Source organism: Peromyscus leucopus, unplaced genomic scaffold, assembly GCF_004664715.2.
Source record: "Peromyscus leucopus breed LL Stock unplaced genomic scaffold, UCI_PerLeu_2.1 scaffold_1435, whole genome shotgun sequence".
NCBI classification, from domain to species: domain Eukaryota; kingdom Metazoa; phylum Chordata; class Mammalia; order Rodentia; family Cricetidae; genus Peromyscus; species Peromyscus leucopus.
Window position 1 is genome coordinate 97,711 of NW_023504595.1, and position 6,157 is coordinate 103,867.

Here is a 6,157-nt window from a genome sequence, read left to right on the forward strand (position 1 = left end):
CCACCTTTTAGGATACATTGCAAGATGTATGCATTAGCTTTTGACTCTCACTCTTTCTTAAATGACAATGCCTAGAATCATCATATATACTACTTTTCTGTACATATTCTCCTGTAAACTTCCATCAAATACTTATTCTGTAAGACCTGCCTATTGGACATTATTCCTGTGCAGATGTTCTATTATTTGTCTAATATACATTAAGATTTGAAATAAACTGTGTTCTTTCGATGTCTGAATGAATGTGTGACTTTGACAGCACTTGAATGGTGAAACTTAACACAGCATGGTGTTTTAACACTCAATTTCCCCCTACCTACCCTCTCTCCAATATCCACTATGCCTCCATTACCCTACCAAAAAGAGCAAGTTATCAAAAGACAAACCCCTTGTGTGGCAAAAACAATACACAGTAAGAAAAGGCAAAGAACATGTCTTTAAGTGTTTCTCACCAATTCGAGTTTCTTCTTTAGTGAATTCTGGGTTTAGATCTCTACCACATTTTAAAATTGGATTATTTGATTTTTGATATCTAGTCTCTTGAGTTTTTATATATTTTGGATATTTGTCCTCTATCAGATATGGAGATGGAAAAACCCTTTTTTATATTCCTTAGGCTGCTGCTTCGTCTCAGTGATAGTGTCCTTTGCCTTAGAGGAGTTGTTCTGTTTCCTAAATCTCTATTTAATAATTGTTAGTCTTAGTTTGTGCACTAGTGGTGTTCTTTTCAGAAATTATTCTCCTATAAAAAAATCACTGCAAGGTTCTCACCCACTTTCTTTTCTAGCAGGTTCAGAGTATCTGGTTTTATGCTAAGGCACGTGATAAATTTGGACTTGAGTTTTGAGCAGGGTGATCATTATGAATCTGTTGCAGGATGTCTTCTATATGCAGATATTTGTTGAAGATGCCTTATTTTTTCAACTGTGTATTTTTATCTTCTTTATCAAAATCAGGTATCCATATGTGTGTGAATTTATATCTAGGACTTCAATTCGATTCACATTTTAAGTTTTACTGTGGTTAATTTATGGACATTATTGTACTACATTAGAGAAAAATAATATTACCTAAAATTAGAAATGAGGACAGTTATGTGTGGTAGTGCATGTCTTTAATCCAAGCACATTGGAAGCACAGGCGAAAATCTCTGCCCTCTGCCTTGACAGAACTAAACTGAAACTGGACAGAGATATGCATTTTCCCCATTCTTCATCAAAATAGTCTTTAAAATGTTGAGGATTGGGAAAAAAGGAATACAAAGAAGAAGGAAAGATTTTAGCCTGGTCAAGAAAGACAATTGCCCTCAACCAACGCTACACAGTGAGACATTGCTTCAACTAAAACAGAAAAGGAAACATTGTAGTTACCCACATCCATATGATCCAGTGCATAGGAGATGAAAAAAAGGATGCAAAGTTAGCAAGCAAGAATTTGGAACTTTCTGATGGTATGTATAGATCGCCATCACCAGGTGCATGGTAATACAAAGATATGTACATTTTTTTTACTTTTTTATTTTATGACTTTATTTTACATATCAGCCATGGATTCCCCTGTCCTCCCTCTGCATTTCCCCCAGCCCTCCCCCAATTCCTATGTCCCCCAGGGCAAAGACTCCCCTGGGAATTCAGCTCAACCTGGTAGATTCAGTCCAGGCATTTCCAGTGCCCTCCTCCCAGGCTGAGCTAAGTGTCCCTGCATAAGCCCCAGGTTCCAAATAGCCAGCTCGTGCATTAAGAACAGGTCCTTTTCCCACTCCCTGGGGGCCTCCCAAACACATCAGGTTAATCAACTGTCTCACTTATCCAGAGGGCCTGATCCAGTTGGGGGCTCCTCAGCTGTTGGTTCATATTTCATGTGTTTCCATTAGTTTGGCTATTTGTCCCTGTGCTTTATCCAACCTTGGTCTCAAAAATTAAGTGATGGTGACGAAGAGGATGGAGATGAAGACGAGGAAGCTGAGGCCCCTACAGGCAAGCAGGTAGCTGATGATGATGAGGATGACGATGTTGACTCCAAGAAGCAGAAGACAGACAAGGATGACTAGACAGCAAAAGGAAAAGCTAAACTTAAGGCCACTGTAACCTATTCACCTTCAACTTCCCATCTCAGAATTTAAATGTGGTCACCTTTGAGTAGAGGAACAGGGCCCGCCTGCCCACAGCGGGCAATGCCACCCACACATGACATGGCACTCTCCACCACTCCACCAAAACCACATGAATTTGCAACAGGGGAGGATAAAGGAACCAAAACTTCCAAGGCCCTACTTTTTTCTTAAAAATATTTTAAAAGGAAAATTTGTTTGTATTTTTTATTTACATTTCATATTTTTGTACATATTGTTAATTAAGGGCCGGCCATCTTTAATGATAAAGGGTGACCAAACGAGCCTTCAGAGCGTTCTCTGTCCTACTTCAGACCTTACTTGTGGTGTGACCATGTTCATTATAATCTCAAAGGAGAAGAAAAAAAACTAGTAAAAAAAAAAAACAAAACGAAAAACAACAACAAAAAGCAATCTTATTCCTAGCATTCCAGTAACTTTTATTTTTGTATGTACCTAGCTATCCTATAAGTAGTTGGTTTGTATGAGATGGTTAAAAAGGTCAAAGATAAAAAGTTTCTCTTTTTTCCTTCCTTTGTTTGTCTATGAAGTTGCTGTTTATTTTATTTTATTTTTTGGCCTGTTAGATGTATGTGTGAAAAAAAAATCCAACAATAAACCGGAATTTTATTTTGCTGAGTTGTTCTAATAAAAAAAATCTTTCAAAAAAGTTTAAACAATCTAACATTTATTCAGGTTCTCCTTGCATTCACAGTCTTTTTAAGGATTTTCCACTTAAGGAAACACTTGCCTTGCAGCTCAGTATACATCAGTTCTTCAAAATAAATACACTGGGGTCTACCTGTTCAGCTGTTTCCTTTGCAGTGGTCTGAAATGAAACATGAGTTCATTATTAGTATCTGAGATTTGAGGAGATCTTTTCCCTGTTTCAGATGTCCAATAGGCCTAGCTTGCTACTCTGTTGCGATTCACCATAGACCATGAGCAATGTGGGAAGCAGGAGCTGATTTGGCTCATGGGTTTCATACAGTCAAGGAAAGAAATGCAGGAATCTGGAGAGTGCAATGAAGACATGCTCCCAGAAGGAACACTGCTTATTGGCTTCCTCTGTTTGATTTCTCATACATCCCTGCTTAGGGAAAGCACTTCTCACAGTGGACTGGGCATCCCTACATCAATTATCCATTAATAAAATGCTTAAATAATATCACAGCAAGCTAGTTTGATGGAAATAAAGTTTTAGTTAAAGTTATCTCCATTTTTTTTAAATTTACTGTGTGTCAGAGATTATTTAGAAAACCCAGTTTGCATGCTTGGTCATATTTGTTCACAACAAATAACCAGAACTTCCTAAATTTCTAGGATTGGCTAGCTACTCAACTTTATATCAGTTTGTTTCCATACATTCATATGTGGGCATTATATAACATACTAATTTAAATGTGTTTTCTCATTTGTTGTATATAAAATAAGTTTTTTATACTTCAACATGATAATATAATACAGTTATGTGGGGAGTATGTAAAACTTCTTATATCAGCATGCGTCTAATTTTCCTCAGATCCTATAATCTGTGTGTGATGCTGATTGTGCTTCTTGATTTTATCATTTATGTCAGGAGGCAATGACTGCCTGCTGTTTTGAGTGTATCGCCTGCTTAGAAAATGAATTTTCTACTAAGTCAAGGGAGTGTTTCTTCACATAAATCATTCCCATTGGTCATGCTCCGCAAACTCCCCACTGGAATTCTGAGGTGATGTAAAAGACTATTGCATAAATAAAATATATCACTTTCTTAAGTTAGGCTTTATAGGAATATGTTCATTAACAGCGTCCCTTGACTCACATCTTGATTCTGTAAATTCAAGGTAAATCACATTTTTCTCAGAGAAACAGTTTTAATAATCAAACTTCAGTGTCAGAGAATAACATAAGATATTTTTTAGTGATCAACCTCCTATACAATGACATGTAGAGCCAGGCGGTGTTGGCACACGCCTTTAATACCAGCACTCCGGAGGCAGAGCCAGGCGGATCTCTGTGAGTTCAAGGCCAGCCTGGGCTACCATACCAAGTGAATTCCAGGAAAGGCACAAAGCTACACAGAGAAACCCTGTCTCGAAAAACAAACAACCAAAAAATGACATGTAGATCAGATTTGATTCACAAATCTTTAAAGACAGTTTTATTCTTTTGCATGCTGTATATGTCCCTACATAAGAACATTCACACCATGTATATATGAGAGTCCATAGAAAACAAAACAGAGCCGGGCGTGGTGGCGCACGCCTTTAATCCCAGCACTCGGGAGGCAGAGCCAGGCGGATCTCTGTGAGTTCGAGGCCAGCCTGGGCTACCAAGTGAGTTCCAGGAAAGGCGCAAAGCTACACAGAGAAACCCTGTCTCGAAAAAACCAAAAAAAAAAAAAAAAAAAAGAAAACAAAACAGGACATTAGATCCACTGAACTCTGACATGTATATGCTGGGAACCCAATGCAATTCCTCTGTAAGATTAATGAAAAGGGAAAATAATTACTTGGAAAACTATCAGAAACTGGTAAGTATGAAACTGACTAGTAACATATATGGACAACTCATTTCAAAGTTCCAATGTGGTCAAAATTTAGGGAATTTAGTACACATATAGACACATGATGTGGCAAATATGTATAGCCCTATATTTAATATTCTTTTATCTAGCACCCAGTTAGTAATGCCACAAAGTAATAGAATAAAGTAGTTTTGTATGAAAATCAATTAACGACAATTATTCAAAAAGTGTTGTCACCTACACAGCCCATGTTTGTCAAATGATTATTTGGTTATGGCTTTCTACGTACAAATGACAGACAGATGTTAATCTGTCATTGATCTGTCAACCTACACAATGAAAAAAAGGAAAGTCCTTAAAGAACATTTTAGGTCAGTGAGGTGACTCAGAAGTTGAAACTCTTGTAACTAAAGCTGATGACCAGAGTTCATACTCAGGACCCATGTAGTAGGAAGAGGTAGCCAACTCCTAAAAGTTGTCTTCAGATTTCCATGTATTCCTATATACAGCATCCACCAAATTAATTGAACAAAGTGTAATGAAATTATTTTCAATGTAAAATCAAGTCAGAATAAACGGTGTTTAGAACAGTAAACACAACAAAAATTAAGCAAAAATATTTTATTATACCTTTATGTGTATGTATGTGTGATAGATGGTTATGTCTACCCAAGTACAGATGTAGGTGATAAGCATTCAATGCTCTTGTATTTAGAATTACAGACAGTTATGAGAGACCTGATATGAGTACCATAGACTGAACTTAGGTCATATGCAAGAACAGTACATTCTACAGCTGAGCCAACTTTCCACAGATTAATTAATTACATGTGTCTATAAAGACATTGTTTAAGGTAAAAGGACTTAATATCTGGAAGCAAATCTTTACTTTCTTCAAGTGTCAAATGGTTCCCTCAGTTTCAGTCATGTTTCCTAAAGTTGCCACAGTGCAAACTACAAATAATGAACTGAATATTATTGCTCAACACAAAGTTCTATATTACTGAACTTTCTTAAGAGCTCTGGCATTATTGTTCTCATGATGTTTATTGGTATCTACTTCCACCTTGAGAACACATACAGAGTCTAGGTTTCACAGAGATGTAAATTAGGGAGGGAGGAAGATGCTGTTTACTCCCAAAGATAATGGAATCAAGATATAAGATCTGTAATGCTAAGTATTACAGAGGTTTCTACCATCACTGATAGGGCTACTCCTTCTTACAAACAACACTTATGAGTACAGTGACTATATTGCCAGATAAGGAGAAAAAACTTAGGGTATATACATTTATCTTTTTTGCAGTTTTCAAACATCAAAGTTATATTTATATAACTTTTTTCTTTCATTCTCACCCTCCTACTTACCCCAAAAGAAGCCAATCACACGGATATTCATGAGCTCTTTTGTTACTTTTACATGTTCACACATCTACAGCTTACTGATTCTGAAAGGACTCTATCCTGTCCAAGCATGGTAAACATGGCTTGTACAAGCATTGCCCTTCTTTATTCCCTCTAATAATTCATTTTAT